Below are 19,253 nucleotides of genomic sequence, written 5' to 3' on the forward strand. Positions count from 1 at the left end.
ACATTCCACACCCTGCCCCCTGCCCCAATTGGCCACCATAATGTAAATGTGCATGTTTCCAGACTAATCTGGGCCTGAATTCTAAACTAACATTGACCTTCAAAAGTTACTTAACTCTGAGGCTCAGATTCCACCTGTGTCCACAACAGCAGTCAGATTTTCTGTACCCCTGTATCCAAGGAAAGGCGAGAGAAAGGTGTCAGGAAATGACAGGAGAAAGGGATAGGAAAGAAGGTGGAAAATATAAGAGTGATGCTCTTTGACATAGACTCTGGAATAAGAATGAATGTGCAATTTATTTATTCCATTTTTAAATCATCAAAATAATTTATTTCTTCTTTTTCACTCTAGAACAGCTGAAGCAGGAGTGGAGCTGCTAAACCAATAGATGAGGAAGGATCCGTATTTCATTACAGAGTTTTGTGAATTTATATCACATGTAAAGCAGTGGTGAGCAGTAAGTGGGGGTGGTAGGAGTGATGAATAATCGGGGTGATTTTATTGTATCTCATGACACATTAGTTATACTTTTTGGAAAATAAAGGCTCTGGTTTTTACAGAATACCTCATTTGACACTTAAATATTTAATAAATTCATCTGTTACTATTCTTGCTTTAAAGGTTATGAATTTTAACAGACTTTAATCATAGTGCAGTACAAATTTATGATATAGGGAACTGTTAAACATTTTAAACTACATGCAGCAAACTTAAAAGAGACCCTTTATCTCTCAGACACAATTGTGATTACTCATCAGTTCTCATTTGATTTACTTTGGTGGCCTTGCACATGAGATGACCCCTCCCCCACACCATTCTTTCCTTTTCCAGACATTTCTTCCAAAATTGTTCTTCTTCCATCCACTTGGAGATGCACTCTGCAATCTATTCTTAGCAACAATTCTCATGTTATTAGTCATGAACATTTCAACCCTCAGTTTGATTCCTTCAAAATAAATATTATATTCTTTTACCCCAGGGTAATATCTTTCAAAACATCATAAGATAGTGAGCAAACTGCCTTATATTTATTTATATTTATACCTAATATAAAAGGATGTACTGAATGATCGTATTAACCTCTATGAAAGAACAAGCAACTTTTTATATAGAAAGTTTAATATATTTGGAGAAAATGAAACACTGATAGATTTAGCTAATAATAAATGCTAGAAAAAATAGCATCCTTTAGGTTCTGATTTTTCAAATTAATCCTAATCCTAGGCCCTCAACACCCTTGTCAATACTTTCCCATTAATGTCTTCCAATCTTCTGTCCTTTCTTGAGTCAGCATAGGCCCCATGGCTTACTTCTTGCCAATAGTTTCAACCTCTTGTTATTGGTTTCTGGCCTCTACCACTCAGCAAATCTTCCTCTAAACTTAACCTCAACTACTACTATACTTCCTCTCCCTACAAAGATAAAACTCATCAGACTCTAATTTTTCCGTAAGCTTAAATTTGTCTGTATCTATCTACTTTACAACCCCTATTTTCTAAAGCAACATCTCTCCTCTATGGCTAATCATCCTCTGCAGCCTGTTCTAGCCTATGTCCTTCAGGGACTTCATTCTGCCACAAATCCTCTCTTTCTTAATTTATGACTTCCACTTCCACTTCCACTTCTTCCCCTTTACTGGAAACCAAGCTCCAAAGAAGTATGTTGTAGGTTGAACTGTGTCCCCATAAAACTCATATTGAGGTCCAAACTCCTGTTAAAATAGAATTTGGAAATAGGTTTCTAAAGAGGTGATTGAATTAAAATGGGATCACTAGGGTGGGTCTCGTCCAGCATGATTGGCATTCTTCTAACAAGATTAGGACAGGGATGCCTGGGTGGCTCAGTGCTTGAGCATCTGCCTTTGGGTCAGGTCCTGATCCCAGAGTCCTGGGATCGAGTCCCACATTGGGCTCCCCTCGAGGAGCCTGCTACTCCCTCTGTCTACGTCTGTGCCTCTCTCTGTGTCTGTCATGAATAAATAAAAATAAATATTTTTAAAAATTTAAAAAAGAAGAGATTAGGATGCAAAAACACATAGAAAAACAGCAAAGTAAAGACACATAGAAATATGGTCACCTACAAGTCAAAAATAAGGGTCTCAGAAGAATCCAATTTCACCCAAATCTTGATCTCAGACTTCTAGCTTCTAGAGCTGGTAGAAAATAAATTCCAGCTCTTTAGGATATTCAGTCTATGATAATTTGTTATGGCAGCCCTAACAAACTCATACAGATTTCATTGGACCTTATAGAAATTCAAAGCTTTTCCAATTTCAAAAATTCCTCCATTTTTGAACCCATATGCCTCTCTTTAATCGTACAATATCTTTATTTTCCTTAAGAGTGATTCTCCTTGACTTATAGATCATTTTACTTGTGTTTTCAAATAATTTGAATCCAATATTCAAAGTAGAATATAGATATACCTCATTTTATTGCACTTTGCCTTACTGCATTTCACAGACATGGTACTTTTTTTTTTTTTTTTGTTAACAAATTGGAGGTTTAAGACTTTAGTGAAGGAAGTACTACAGATGTTATGGGAAGAGCAAGAGAACTAGAATGGGAAATGGAACCTGAACAGGTTTGGCTGATTTGTTGCAATTTCATGATAAAAGCTGGACAGAGAGGAGGTGATTTTTATGGATGGGGAAAAAAGAAGTTTCTGGAAATGGAATGTACTCTTGGTGAAGATGCTGGGAAGACTTGAAATAATGACAAAGAACTTAGAATATTACATACTCTTGGTTGATAAAGCAGTGGCAGGGTTTGAGAGGACTGACTCCAATATTGAAAGAAGTTCTACCGTGGGTAAAATGATATCAAACAGCATTGCATGCTATAGAGACATCATTTGTAAAAGGAAGAGTCAATTAATGTAGCCGTATTTTAAGAAATGGCCACAGCCAACCCAACCTTCAGCAATCACCACCCTGATTAGGCAAAAGCCATCCAACACCACCAGTAAGAACATTATGACTTCCTGAAAGCTCAGATGATGGCTAGCATATTTTATGTTAAATATTTTATTTATTTATTCATGAAATACAGAGAGAGAGAGAGAGAGGCAGAGACGCAAACAGAAGGAGAAAAAGGCTCCATGCAGGGAGCCTGATGTGGGACTTGATCCTGGGACTCCAGGATCACGCCCTGGGCTGAAGGCAGGTGCCAAACCACTGAGCCACCCAGGGATCCCCCTGGTTAGCATATTTTAGCAATAAAGTATCTTGCAATTAAGGTGTGCATATTTTTTTAGACATACTACTACTGCACACTTAATCTACTACAGTATAATTGTATATGCTTTGAGAAACCAACAAATTCATGTGACATGATTTATTATGGTGTTTGCTCTGTTGTAATGGTCTGAATCAAACCCACAATATCTCTGAGGGATGCCTTTAGATAGAAAGGAGATACATATATTAAGTATATGGGAGCAGGGGGAGAGAATGACCAAGTCTGCTTGAGAGAACTGGAAAAGCTCTTGTACGTAAGGGTAAAAACTGGATTTTGAAGTTAACCTTTAAAGAAGGATAGAAGAGCATTTCAAGCAAGGGAGATTGGATCTCAACATAAAGAAGTTTGAAAGCCCTAGTTGTGAAGAAATCTTGGAGACTCCAGTGTGATGAGTCCACTGGGTTGGAAATGGAGAAGTGGGAATGTGATGTAGTTATTTGCATTCATTGGGCTCTAAGACACACCTTGCCCCATGTCTTATGAATATGCAGTTATAGAAACTTTGGATGGGGAGGGGGCATTTGCAATACCCCCTTTGTCATTTAAACTGTTCTACCTTTAGATCTGGCCTGAAATCCCAGTACTGACTCCAATCACAGAGCCTTCACTTCCCTCCAAACTCGACTCCCTCCCTCCCTGCTCTACAATGGGATGTCCAGCAGGCTGTTTGTTAGAGCCAAGGTAATTGTGTTTCTTGCCATGAGAACCAAGAAGACCAAAGCTGAAGTGACCTCTAACACACACACACACACACACACACACACACACACAGAGAGAAGAGAGAGAGAATGAGCGAGCAAGCAGACACCTGGAAGGTCAGAGAGTTAGAACATAACTATTATATCTTCAAATTACAGCTAATACTGAAAATACACAAGTATTTATCTTAAATTTTTCAGTGTCAGAAGGATGAATGTTGGGGTGGAGTTTAATTCTTCCAGCGGCTACTGTTAGATGAAACATCAGAAGGCTTGCTGTATTCTAAAAAGCAATTGTCCTCATGCAGTCTCTCAAAGCTCAGGTTAGCAGTGCTAAAGGACACTGTTCTATGTTGAATATAATGAAATCCATGCTTTGTGCTCTGGGACAATAATTGGGAATATCCTTAAATTTGACTGGCTGATGGGGCATGAAATTCAATTACTGTTCATTCAAGTATTGTTTGAACTATACAAGTTTGTTCTTTTGTAAAATTTAACAAATGAAAAGGAAATAGCGTCTCCCAGTTGAGAGATATAATTGGCATTGTTATCCTATAATTGTAATTAGCCTTATATTCCGTTATTTTTTGAAGCCTAGTCTCAGAGAAAATAAAAGGGAGGTGGAGAATAATAGGACAGAACAAACTTGAACAGTTTGATTAGATCACCTATATCAACTCAGCAAGTTTTTCAGCTTAAAATTTTATAGCAAATATCTTTAGTATAAATAAGTTAGCAACACATTTTGTCATGAGATCAGGCCTTATTGAATTGTTCTATCAAAGATAGAGCATCTCTGAAATACTGATGTCAAATGACACATCATCTTCTCTTACACCAGAATCTGCCTTCTTGCTCATTTCTCTGATGTCTACATAACTTCATCTACTCTGCAACAGTGAGACTACTGGATCAATCTTCCCCTTGAAATTTTCAATTTCCACATGGTGGATTACAGTTATTTTGGAGAATGGCTATCATTTTTTTATCAGCCTAGAAAAATATAGAATAAATGATTGGTTTTCATGAAAGGATTATAGTTTGATTTTTAGAACCTTCATTTTCAACATGTATTAAAAATGCCAGGGCTAAATTTAGGCTTCTTTTGCTTTATAATGTAAACTGTGGATCTTGCAAATTTGTATTTATCAATAGCCATGTGTTTTACTTAGAAAGTTTGCAGACAGCAAGCACAATGTCTACAGGTGAGCACAGAGTCTTCCTTACAACTTTATCAGTGAGTAGTAGCAAATAATTTCCATTTGATTTTACACTCAAACATTATTTATAAAAATAAAAGACTATCTTGACGCTAAGCATAAATATGAGATAATTAAAGCAAGGATACGTGTTAGATATATGTCTACTTAGATTATCTAAATTTACCTAGTTTTACCTAGTTATGGTATCAGACTTGAGTTAAAACACACCAATTCTATACAAATCAAAGACTTTAGTTAAACTATTTACATGTGATTTTAACAATCTAGTTAAGGGGGCACCCAGGTGGCTCAGTCAATTAAGTGTCCACCTTCAGCTCAGATCATGATCTCAGGTTCCTGGAATTGAGCCCCAAATTGGGCTCCCTGCTCAAGGGGGGGAGCCTGCTTCTCCCTTTATCTCTGCCTTGCTCCCCCTCAGCTCTCTCTCTCGCTCTCTCACAATCTCAAATAAATAAGTAAAATCTTTTTTTAAAATCTAGTTAAGAATTATTCACACCCAAAAAAGGATAATTGGAAGATTGCTAAAATATTTGAAATCCAAACTTTCACAAAATCCCTAAGAGATATTCAAATTCTTTATGCATTCTCTCCTAGCCCAATTGGACCTTTCAGATAAATCTCAATTAGAAATTTTAATATCTCGAAACTAGTCACTATTCAAATAAAATTTGAACAAACGGTACATTGGCAGTTCAGAACCTTCATTATATAGACCCAACCACTCTGGCTATCATACATTAAGCCTCAAACAAAATATATTGCGGAATCAAATCAATGTCCTTGCTTACTGTCAGTCAAACAAAGTTGTTACAATTGGAAGATACCTTTACAAACGTGTCTGCATTGTCTACATTCCCTTTCATCCCCTTCCCACCAGACATGGATACTTGTCACTGAAAGGCTAAAAACAGGTGTTTGTTTTTTTAATGAGTGAACTATCAGATCAAAAATTAAAATCACTTTTGCTCAATCCACCAAAGGTTAGAACTAAGCAGTGAGTTGAAACACCACATCCAGGAAAACAGTCTGAGTTGATAGCTTTCGTTTTTTACATTCTAATTTCAACTTTATGAACTTCTGAAAATCCAGTTCCATTCATTCTTAGCAGTGACAACTTAATAATGTTTTTCTTTGAGTAGAGTTGACAATGTAATATTAGTTGCCAGTGGACAATGCAGTGATTCAACTTCTCAATACTGTGCTATGCTCACCACAAGTGTAGCTACCAGCTGTCACCATACAGTATTACTACAATACCATTGACTGTATTCCTTAGATTGTTCCTTTTATTCCCAAGACTTACTCATTCCACAACAGTGACAAGTTTTAGAGATTGTATTTTTAAAGAAAGAAATTCCAAATTTTCTGATAGTTCAAATACAGCTTTGAAAATATTGTAAGTAATGAAAATATTTTAAATAATATACAAATACAAAATATAAGCTATGCCTGGCATCTATGTTCTTAGAAAACCAGAGGACATAAATTATAAATCTAAGAATAGAATTTTGTCTCCTTGATCCTTATATGTTGTTTCCAAATACTAGAAATCTGTACTGAGAATGGGATATAGAGGGCACTGTTGTACTTACAATCAGATGTAGGAAGTCCATGCATAATAAAATTCAAGAAATTATTTCAGCAGGATCTGTTTCTTTCTGACCCTGCTTAACCAGAAAAAAAAGCAAAAGAATTTTTAAACTATTTTATAGTCAAATTACACTGTTACCTCTTAAAGTGTATTGAGAAAATCATATTGCTGTATTACTCATACAGGAATTTTCTTACAATCATTAATAAAATTAATAAAATTATTAATAAAATGAGGTGGTGAGGAGTGGTTCAGTTGGTTAAGCATCTGACTCTTGATCTCAGCTCAGGTCTTGATCTTAGGGTGGTGAATTCAAGTCCCACATCGGGATCCACACTGGGCTCCACACTGAGCATGGAGCCTACTTAAAAATAAAAGAATAGAATAGAATAGAATAGAATAGAATAGAATAGAATAGAATGAAATGAAATAATAAAATAAAATAAAATAAAATAAAAATAAACGAGCTGGAGAGATTTATATTGAGTCAAGTGGTACTGTTTTTCAATTCGCTGTAAGATATGTATTGGTGTGGAGAAGGCAAATTTAGGGAAAAGCAATATGGTCAGTCAGGATTCCCACAATTAAATAAATCCTTTTTTAATCCACACCCAGTAAAATCTTCAATTTGTTCATGACACTTATTTTTTGATCCAGGTTTTGGAAATATTATTGTCCCCTTTGATGGAGTTGAGTGTTCTTTATTCCATTCCTTCTCCTTACTTCAAATTTCTGGCAAACCATTCATATTCTGCAAAAATTCCATCTTAATTCTCAAGTCTTGGGTACCCATGACTTACAAATTCTCTTTCTTCACTGCAATCTAATCATCCTTCTTTTATTTCTCTCACAAAGCAGTTCTGCTGTTGTTTACAGTTATCCGTGAACGTACTATCCTCTTGCTAGACTCCTGAGAGCCATCCTCACATAGCTTCGGCCCAGAGATTCCAGAACTAACATCAGCAATTTGTCCTTCTTGGGCTTAGAAAAGAGCCCTTTCCATCCAGAGACCCAGGCAAGGTCACATCTGCTGAAGCGAAACAGAATTTGTGCATCTTCCATTTTTAGCACCCCTAATCTCCCCCTGTGATCACATTCAGAGGCATCTCTTTCCTCTCCTACCAAGTGAGGGGCCTCTCTCTCACTTTGGTATTTTATCTGGGGTGGTCCTCCTCCTGGAAGGCAAATAGAACATTTTTCATTTAAACACTCTGAGAAAAAAAAAAAAAACTCTGAGAATGGAAAGGATATTATTAAAAATTATGATAGGTGTAAATCAGGAGTCTTCTGGGCTATGGGACGGATATTCATCCCATCTTAATGTGAGACTACAAACTTTAAAAACAGCCTTATCCATCCTCCCTAGGTCACCATGAAGTCTAACTTCACGTAAGAGAAAGTGCGTAATAACAGGTGTGAAATAAAATTTTGTGCCCTTTCCTGTTTTGCTTTTCCTACCATGATTTTTACCTCCAATTAAACAGATTTTTCTTTCTAGGTGTTATCTGTATTTATGATTTTAGGAAACAGTATAGTACTTGACCCTATGCACTCAAAATGTATACAATTACTGTGGTTATTTCTATTCTGCAGGTGTTTTTGGATTCTCAAAGTGAGAGATTGTTTTTGTTCATGTCTGTTCTGATATTGATAGATGAAACAAAGCTTCTCTGTTCTTTCACTCTTTATACTAAGGGATATTCGTAGTTAAGAATATCTAGAGACTCACTGTCTTTCCACTTTGCATAATCTATTAAGGTGTTTATTGTAAATTTTTCTAGAGATGGAAAATGAGAAACAGCCAAAATTTCCATCAATTTGGAAATGGTAACTAATTAGTAGTAGCTTCCTATTATTGAATATTATGCAGTTTTTAAAAAGCAAGACTTAAAAAGATTCATTAAGCACATCACCCTGGCTATTACATACACATATCTAAAAGGATGAAATAAAGTTCAGGTTAAACATTTCCAATAAATATATTTTTGGAAACAGAAAGGAAAGACAAAACAAAATGAGTACATTTTAATGAAAGTTGAGAAAATCTTGTTTATAGAAAACAGTTAACTTCAATGAGATAGAATTAGAGAGAGATTACTATTTTTATGTATTTCCACATTTGTCAAGTATGGAATTTTGAAATATGAAAGCAAGCATAAGTTACTGTATAATTTTAACAAATGAAGAAAAAGCTCTCATGTAAAAACTATAATATTTTATTTATAAGGTTTACTTTTTGGCATAAAATCTTATGAATGCAGTATTATCTAATTTTTGCATTTTGAAAAATTTTTTAATTTCATCCATGTGAATTGAATGATAAAAAATATGGCAACTTAGCTTGACTGTTCAAGTTTTGCCATTTAAAGTTAAACCCATGCATTCTACAAAATTATAATATACATAACCTTAAAGAATTTATTTTGTATTATTTGGCATCCTACAATTCATTTATCCTCAATACTTTCTGCTTAAATGTATTATTTAATTAAACATATTTAACCTTATATTCTAACAGAAATTATAAATGAATTTAGTTTTTTTTAAGTTTTTATTTAAATTCCAGCCAGGTAACATACAGTATAATATTAGTTTCAGGCATACAATATAGTGATTCAACACTTCCCTACAACACCAGGTGCTCATCACAAGAATTACCCTAGAATCCAGCAATTGTACTAGTAGGTATTTACACAGAGAATACAAAAATACTAATTCAAAAGGATGCATGCATCTCAATGTTTATAGCAGCATTATCTACAATAGCCAAAAATTATTGAAACAGGACATGTCCTTTGACTGAAGAATGGATAAATCAATTTTTTAATAAGACAAAAATGTGCACATGTCATTCAAAATGAGAAACTGATAAAGATTTCTATTTTTGTTTTGTTCTTGGTCTTTTTCTTGTTTAATTTATTTTATGTATTTCTTAGATTTCTCTGGAGATATACTTTTGTGAGGTGGATACTCAAGATAACATATTGTACTCAGCACCTACAGTTATCGTGGAATATTAAAAATTCCAGTGCAGATCAAAAAGTTGGAAAACAAAAACTTAAGTTCAAAACTCTTTTAAGATAAAATGATTTTGTCAACACAGAATATAATCCTGAGTCAAAAAGAAATTTTATTTCCATGAGTTTGACTTTCTTAGCCCTTTCTCATTACCAGCTTCCCCCAAAACCATATTTCCAACCCGAAGAAAGCATTATTTTGAATTTGGGGAATAATCAGTTTTGTTAAAAGATCTACTCAGAACAGGATTTGTTAATAGAATCTATCACAGTAATACCCAAGAAAATGGAGACTGGTGTGTATTGGGCATCAGTTACTCGCCAGGCACTGAATTAAGTATGTTTATATTCTAAAACCTTCAGGCCTGATGAATTCCCAAAGTCAAGTATGAAAATGTAAGAGGCTTCATTTTCCTAACATAAATGTTCTTTCCATCAAGAGTACTGACCGGGAAAAAAAAAAAAAAGTACTGACCGGGGTGCCTGGGTGACTTGGTTGAGTGGACGTCCAACTCCTGATTTCAGCTTCAAGTCATGATCTCAGGGGTCGTGGGATCGAGCCCCATGTCAGGATCTGCACTCAGGGGGAGTCTGCTTGAGATTCTGTCTCTCTCTCCCTTTGCCCCTCTCTCCTATGCTCTCTCTTTCTCTCTCTCTAAAATAAATAAATCTTTTTTTTTAAGAGTACTTAGGAGTTAAAGTCCCCATCTCATAAACTTCCATTTGTCTGAATCTTCAAACCTGAGTGGTTAATTTTTCCGTACATAAACTTAGTTTACTAATCACAATGTCTTATAATTTTTAATCTTCATGCCCTTATTAGAGTCCCAGGACTTTAAGGGTTTTTTTAAAAATCCCTTTATGGCAAGTAGATCAGTCTGGACCTCTTCCAGCCTCAAAGGGAAGGTGATTTGTTTTCTTTAAGAGAGACATACAAAAAAAAAAAAAAAGAGAGAGAGAGAGACATACATTGCAGGGTTTTCCCTTCTCAGTCACAGTACCTCAGTCAACACTACCATGTAAGTGTTTTCTCTGTTGACATGACATCTCATCAGACCCAAGGACCCATGTTAGATAACAAAGTAGGGGCAGCAGTGACATGCAATCAGGGGATCTGCTGCTCTAATCACATACAGCATTAGCCATCAGCTTCTAGTCTGAGAAGGCCAGGGAACAATCTGTGGAAGATCCTGCTAATGAGTAGCTGGGAGATTATACCCTGTGAGGATAAGGTGTCCTCCTTTGGGAGAAAATATCCACCATAAATCAACAACCCCCTTTTTTTTTTTAAGATTTTATTTATTTAGACAGAGAGAGAGAAAGGGAGTAAGAGAAAGAGAGCATGCACAAGCAGGGGGAGGGACAGATGGAGAGGGAGGGGGAAAGGGAGAAGCAGGCTTCCCACTGTGCAGGGAGCCCAATGTGGGGCTTGACTTCATCCCAGGACCCCAGGATCATGACCTGAGCCGAAGGCAGATGCTTCACTGACTGAGCCACCCACGTGCCCTAGTCAAAAACTCTTTTATGAAATTATGTCACCAGAAAGTAGATCACACAAGTTCTGAAACACACACAGAAGTGGTCAGATTATCATCACTTTCAGTGAGTCATTTGGAGACTTTCTACTTCCTCCCTTGGCACTGTTATCTTTGCAGGGTCAGAAGTTCTATCTCCTCAAGAGAGAATATTTGACCAAGGAACACAGCAAGATGCCATTAAACTAGAGCTGCTCCTTGGCTTCTTCAGGCTTCCTGTGCCATGAAACCAGCAGGCAAAGAAAGGAGTCAGTGCCCTGGCCATGGGAATCGACCCTGACCATCAGGAAGAGGTCAGTCTGCTGTCCCACAGTGAGCAAGGGAATAGGTTTAACACCTAGGCTATCGAATGTGTCATCTCTTTCTTCTCCTTTGCTCGATTCTGAGGGTAGATGAACATGTGCAGCAGCCACCATCTGCTAAGAGCACTGTGATCAGAACCTTCAGGTATGAGGACTTGGGCCATCATATCAGGTAGGAAGAGATGCCTGCTATGAGTGAAAGGAATGCCGAATGGAAGAAGGGGATAAGTGACAGGTGCAGTCCTCAGACCAGTCGCAGTGCTTAGAGAAGCAGAACATTCTAGTATTACTCTTGCAAGATTTCCAGAGATGAAACCAACCAGGATTCTGAAGAAGTTATCTCCAGATAGTGCAAATTTATTATACAAAGCCACCTGAGTGGTGCAAGAGATCAACTGGAGAGGACACCGAGGCACACTGCCCCCGTCGGAAACACTAATTACCCCAGCTGCCAGCAGCCTTGGCAGCTGATGCGTGGAGCTGAGTCACTTGCCTTTGGCCAGAGAAAGCTGCCTTGCTTAATGTTACAGACTCACCCAGGTAGGAGTGCAGGAAGCCCGTATCTAATGACTAATAGGTACAAGGGTACAAAGTCCCAGTCCTGTTGCTTCCATTGGTATAACTCGGAGTCCTCCTTGGCATTTGCTAAAGCCTTTGCTGTGACAGCACTGCGGTTAATCCCCTTCTACACAACTCTCCCCTCTTCACTCCACAGATGCCCCCCGCCAAGGAGCTCCCCAATAAACCTCCCACACTCAGATTTCTGTCTCATGACCTGCTTCCAGGGGAATCAACCTCAGCCAGCGTTTTCCTCTGATTAGTTGATTTTATAAAGTAACTGATGTGCATATACTACACAGTCTGCCATATGGTTACATAAAAGAAATATGTGGCTTTTTTCTTCTCAAGGATGTATAAACTTATTAGGTAGATAAATGGTAATCACTGCAGCACTGTCTTAATAATTTCATGGGTTTCTGCGCAGAGAGGAGGCCGCAGATCACACTGACATTCCAGTCCTGAATAAGGCATTTTAGTTAGGTGGCTTGAATTCAAATTTCAGTTCCACCGTCTAGTAGATGTAGAAAATTAATGACCTTTCTGTGGCTCTGTTCTCCAGTTGTAAGCTGAGGATGATAATACCACCTACCTCTAAACACTGTTGTGAGGAATAAACAAGTTAAAATATGTAAAGGAATAGAATGGTGTCTGTCATTGCGTGAGTCAGGCCTGTACTAAGTGGTCTAGAAGTGTTCAGCATTGCGATCGTCATTGTGACCCAAAGCAAACAGGAAAACGGCCCAGACCAAGAGGGTTTGTGTTGTGATCTGAATAACAGCCAATAATCAGGACTTCCAGCTCAAAAGTGCTTAATGTTTATCAGGCGCTCGCATCCACACTGCCTCATTTGATCTTATTAACAACTTGGATAGGTTGACTTCGAATTTCGTTTTGCAAATTGTAAAGCTAAAACTGAGAAGCATTAAGATTTCTAGTCCAATGTTATTTTTAATGATGTAGTAAGAGGGGGAAAAATGTTAAAGATTGGAGGAGAATAGCATTTAGGAAGCCAAAACTATGCAAGCGTATAGGAAACAAACAGGCCAGAAATTGCTTTATGGGACATTAGTATCACTACAAAAGTTTGATCAGACTATGGACAGCCTTGACTTGAGTGCTGGGGGTTGGGGGGAAGGTAGAGCATTGGATATTTTTTTTTAATATATATTTTTTTAATTTTTATTTATTTATGATAGGAACACAGTGAGAGAGAGAGAGGCAGAGACACAGGCAGAGGGAGAAGCAGGTTCCATGCACCGGGAGCCCGACGCGGGACTCGATCCCGGGTCTCCGGGATCGCGCCCTGGGCCAAAGGCAGGCGCCAAACCACTGCGCCACCCAGGGATCCTGAGCATTGGATATTTTTTAGCAGAAGAAAGAGATAATAAAATTGGTATTTTAGGATGAATTTTTGAGGAATCAGATGACAGAAAGTTTAAAAGTGAAACAATTTATTTATTTATCAAAAGATTTTGTTTACTTATTCATGAGAGACACAGAGAGAGTCGAGAGAGGCAGAGACTCAGGCAGAGGGAGAAACAGGCTCCATGCAGAGACTCCATGCAGAGGGAGCCCGACATGGGACTCGATCCTGGGCCTCCAGGATCAGGCCCCGGGCGGAAGGCAGGCACTAAACTGCTGAGCCACCCAGGGATCCCAAAAGTGAAACAATTTAATAAGAATCCCAATTGGAATAAAAGATATGAGGTTTTAGTTTAGATTTCTCCCTTAAATTACTCTGATATATGGAAAAGATATTCGGACTCACTGAGTATGTTTCTTCCTCTGCCAAAGCAAAGACAATAATGATGTTTATAGTCACCTGGAGTTCTTTTATGGATGCGAACAATACAAAACCTTCCATTACTGCTCAATCCATCTGTAGCTTGGTTAAAATGATAGGATATGGCAAAATTATTTTCATGAGCTCGTGGAAATTCTTATCTTTTGTTTTTCAGCAATTCTAATTTACGTGTCTTGGCATAGCATGAAATATTCTCCTGTTTGCAAATTTAAAACAGCTTTGTATAACACGATTAAATGGCTTCACAAATTTGTTCTTTCCCCTTAGACGAACCACAAACAAAATGAAATCTATGATTTATACTTTTACGTTATACGCATGGCATGAGATACGGACAGGAAGAAAAATCGCCTAACCTAATTAAATTCCCTAAAAATAAACATGCCTGAAAATTGCATTAATAAATTGAGTTTCATTAACAGGGTAACAGTTAACCTGAGATTCATAAATGAGCTTGAGAAAGGTTCTTAACCTTTACATACCATGAGTTCCTGAGGAATGTGTATGGATGAGTGTGGAACAATAGCAAATAGAAGCAAAGTAACTTTGCATTTTGTTTTCTTTTAACCAAGACGAAAACCAGAAATGAGTAACAGACTACTTTCAACGAGAAAATCTTTACATTCTCCTGCCATGAACTCATAGGAATATAGGAGAACTTCCAGTAACCTGTGGAGGTACAGTGTCTCTGCCTACTAGAGAAACAGCCCCATCAGGGACTTTACTGCTGATTCAACCACAGCAACCAACCCTGTTCCTTGGGGAAGGGAACCCTTGCTCATACATTGGAGGATGGTTCAATAACTGCGACTGCGACTGCAAAGAAACAGTGACTTACGGTGTGAATTTGGGCCAGTTAGAAAACTTCATTTACATCACAGAGATTAATATATTCCTTAACCATCATTCTGAAGATCTAATGAAATAATATTCATTTGAATATTGATCAATGAAATAATATTCATTTCATTCATTCAATTCACTTATTCATTTGATAAAAAATTAGTAATTATTTTATGCTATTCACTATTCTAATTGCTGTTTTTAAAATTAAATTCCTTAACTTTAGTATATCAGCTATTGAGTTACTAACAAATAGTACTCATTCTATAAATAGCAGTGACAATTATAAAGCTATTTTTAACTGCCAGTTTATTTCCCTATAATGCCTACATATGTATCCTAAAGATATACACATTTTCTAGCAGATACAAAGTATAAAATGATGATCTTGACTTCATGAACAGAGAACCACAGATTTAGTAAAGGAGTGAATTTGAAATTGAATCTCACATACAAGAAAGAAGAGATAAATATCATTTTAGACATTGCTATTTTATTTTATGTTTTTTAAAATTTTTATGTAAGCCCCTTGCCCCAAGTGGGGCTTGAACTCATGATTGTGAGATTGAGAGTCACATGCTCTACCAACTGAGCCAAACGGGCACCCCCCCACCAACCCAGACATTGCCATTTTAAAGATATTTTGTTTTCCATTATCTTAAGTGAATTTTAAGACAATAAGAACTTATTAATCAATTCATTTAGATTTTAAACTGATTCCTCAGAGCTGGAAAACAACAACAACAACAACAATTTTTGCCATTATCTCCACTTTAAAGTCTCAAGATGTAGCTATTTATATAAGTAAGTGGGTGGAACCTGGATTAAAATCCCTGTCTGCTTAATTCCAAAGCATTATAATGCCAACATTCTCAAAGGGGAACATATTTCCAATATCCTCGTCCAAAGGTTGTCATGCGAAAGAAAAGGTTACATATGTAAGAATGGGTGATCAGAGTTCTGTTTCATGAAGTTAGCCATTCATTCTTTTAAGCCACCGTGAACGCCTCAATTGTTTACCATTAAGGTAGGAGAACCCTGAAAGTTTAAAGAAATCAACAACTCCTTGAAAGTGTTGGTAATAACAAAAAGGCTTGCCTCCATAAACTTCACAATTATTTTTGTAAGGAAAACAATCTGATGTTTTCCCTGTTTGCAGGGACTTAAAAATCCATGAAGTGAATCAGTGGAACCACCCCAAGATTCTAACCAATATTTTTTTTTCTCTATGGCTAATGGTTCATATAAGTGGATATATTCACAAATGGGGCACATCAGCCTTTAGCAATTCACTTGGATAAGGCAGTAGGATGAGAAGTAACAAAGACTATTTTGTCAGTCTAATGTGGTGAAACCAATGGCTGGTTCTAAAATTGAATTTCAGAGAACACCATAGGATGACTCCTCACAAAGCCACATTCACAAGACAACAAGTATATAGTATTTACACAATTCTGCAAAATAGGGTGTGTGAGTTAATAGCACAGAGTACGAAGGTCATATTCTACTCCCAAAACATGCCCATTTGCTACTGCCTGCTGACATTTTCATCCCCTGCTAAGAATCTTGATTTCTGACACAATGTGTGTGATAGATAACATTATTTGAAATGTACCCTTTATGCCTGGGTACATGATTTATTGGTTGCTTTATGTCAGTGACAAAATGGCCTTTAGTTCATCTCCACTGAAGTATGTAGTGGAAACCTCCTAAGTAGAATAAGTTTGCTTATTTTTATTAACTCATAAGAATCTTCAGTTCTGTCAAAGGGCAATACCAGAATATGAGACGCAGAGGGGCTGATGTTTTCCATTGTTAGAGAGGTTTGTGTCATTTATGGGTTACTTCCTATGAATCAGTTTTCTGACTCTCAGTAATCTGATCTGAAGATATAAAAATGAGTGATTGTATATCTTATTCTTGGTAATGCCATCATTTATTTTCCACTTACTGACTGTTCCTATTTTTCTACTTTCTTACTTCTTAAAAAAATTGTCTCTAACTTTAAAAAGACAAATTTGGGGGGCACCTGAGTGGCTCAGTGTTTGAGCGTCTGCCTTTGGCTCAGGGCGTGATCCTGGGGTCCTGGGATCGAGTCCCGCATCGGGCTCCCTGCAGGGAGCCTGCTTCTCCTTCTGCCTCTGTCTCTGCCTCGCTCTCTATGTGTCTCTGATGAATAAATAAATACAATCTTTTTTTTGAAAAGAGGAATTTTTTAATTAATGATGGCAAACCACCCATAATTTTTCTCTTATGAGCACCAATTTTTTCTACTAGACAACACAGCTTTTCCTTCTTTTAGTTGCCTAAGTTCTGTATGTTACACTTGGGCTTTTGGATTCCAGAAGGATGAAGAACATGATGGTATAGATTAGAGTTTTCTGTAGTCTTGTATGATAGATAAAAATCTTCTACTGAAACACATGTGTTGGCTTCTAGAAAGTTTATGAAAACTAAATTCTAGAAAAATATAAATATGTCTTGTAATTTTCAAATGACAATCAGAGGTGATTTTTTTCATCTGGACAAATACTTTATTTTCCTTCATTTGCTGCTCATTTGGCTCTCTTGTATATTACCTGACCATATACTTGAGGTTTATTTGAACAAATTTAAATCTCATTGTCTTTCCCGCTGCTTGTTTATATTTCCCCAAGGGACAGAATTGGTAATAATTAGGGCTTATATTCAACCAGTTCTGAAATATTATACAGGTTATGAAAGTATTGAAATAATACACTACCAGAAAAGAGCAATGCTCTACTCCCATGAGATCCCTCACTACATAGCTCCACTGTTCTTCTAGGGACCCTGAACACAATAGCTAGGGTTGGAAATATTGGGATGTTGAGATTCAGGTTCCTGCCAACCGGGAAAGGGATATGGAATTAGAGCTGATGGAGATTTGAGGGGTAGAATAAAATCAACTTCAGGAGTTAATTAGTTCAAAGTGTATCTTGTGACAATTTATGTTCTACTGTGGTCATTTCTGTATATAACTTTAAAAAGACAAATTCTGCTTGATGTCACTTATATGTGAAATCTAAAATAATCAAACTTACAGAAGCAGAGAACAGAACAGTTGTTGCCAGGAACTTAGGAAGGGGTAATAGGGTGATGGCAATCAAAGGGTACAAACTTTCCATTAGGGAAGATATGTTCTTGAGAGCTAATGCATGGGGATGATGGTTGACAATGCTGTATTGCAAACTTCAAATTTGCTAGGAGGGTGGATCTTAAGTTAGGTCTTCTCATCACAAAGTAAAAGGAATGGTAACTACATGGGTGTGATGGATATAATAATTAGCTTGATGTGGTGATCACGTCACAATGCGGAAGTATCCAAACAAGTTGTATTCCTTAAACATATACAATATTTATATGTCAGTATAACTCAATAAAGGTGTTGGGGGAAAAAAAGCCTGAGGTTAAAGCAACATAGCACAATGGTTATCACAGGGTCCATTAGACATTATCTCTGAACCAGGCCAGCAACAGGCATCAGTCTGGTCCCATCAGGAGACAGAAATCACACAGTGATTTAAATAAGACAGGTTATTAAATGTAAAGAATTACTAAACTATGATAAAAGAGTGACCATTAAATGAAAGAGAACCTTGTGTAGTGTGGAAGGACTAGTGGAGTATATCCAAGGAAGGAAGATCTTGAAAGGAGACCCTCTTCCCAGTGTTAGGAATCAGACTTCATTGGAAAAGGTGTGGTTGGTCCATTGGTAGGCCTGAGCTTGAGCACATTTGTAGTAGCTTTCCAGGTATAAGTGAGGCTCAGCTCATGGTTGTGTACCTGGGGATGCAAAGGGAATAGGGGTTTTGTGCCAGAGCATGGGGGAGGCTTACAATCATGAAAAGACCACACATCTGGTAGCATAGTGCAGGCAGAGGTACACTAGTTACCTTCCCAACCACACTGAAGACAAGTGTATAGCTATTGGTATCAGCAAGAGAAGCTCCTTCTTATTGCAAAGTCCCTCCAGCACCCTTGAATAAGAAAGCTTTAATATGGTTCCCACTGTAAAGGAGAAATACTTAAAAGTAGTCTAGCCTTTATCGCAGAGCACATATAAAAAGGTGTATTTGAAGCTGGGAGTCAATAAATTGATACCTGGCAGACAGACCCCAAAATATTTCTGTCCTCAAAATGGCTTCACACAGATGCTTTAAAACAGATAATTTGCTTATGATTTCTTTAAAATTTCTGAATTCTTTCATACATAAACAGTAAAAATTACATAAAGGATAGGAAAACAGCTAAAGTGATACTATTGATGCGTCTAAGTTTGGCCTTTATGATTTCAACTCTTCAAGTTTTTATAAATGTTTTATGTATGTGGCTCAATATGTCATCAAATGTTGAAAAAATATGTCATCAAATGTAATGAATGTTCTTAACACTTGAAGGATGCTATATGTATTTAGT

This window comes from Nyctereutes procyonoides, unplaced genomic scaffold (genome assembly GCF_905146905.1).
Source record: "Nyctereutes procyonoides isolate TBG_1078 unplaced genomic scaffold, NYPRO_anot_genome, whole genome shotgun sequence".
Taxonomy (NCBI): domain Eukaryota; kingdom Metazoa; phylum Chordata; class Mammalia; order Carnivora; family Canidae; genus Nyctereutes; species Nyctereutes procyonoides.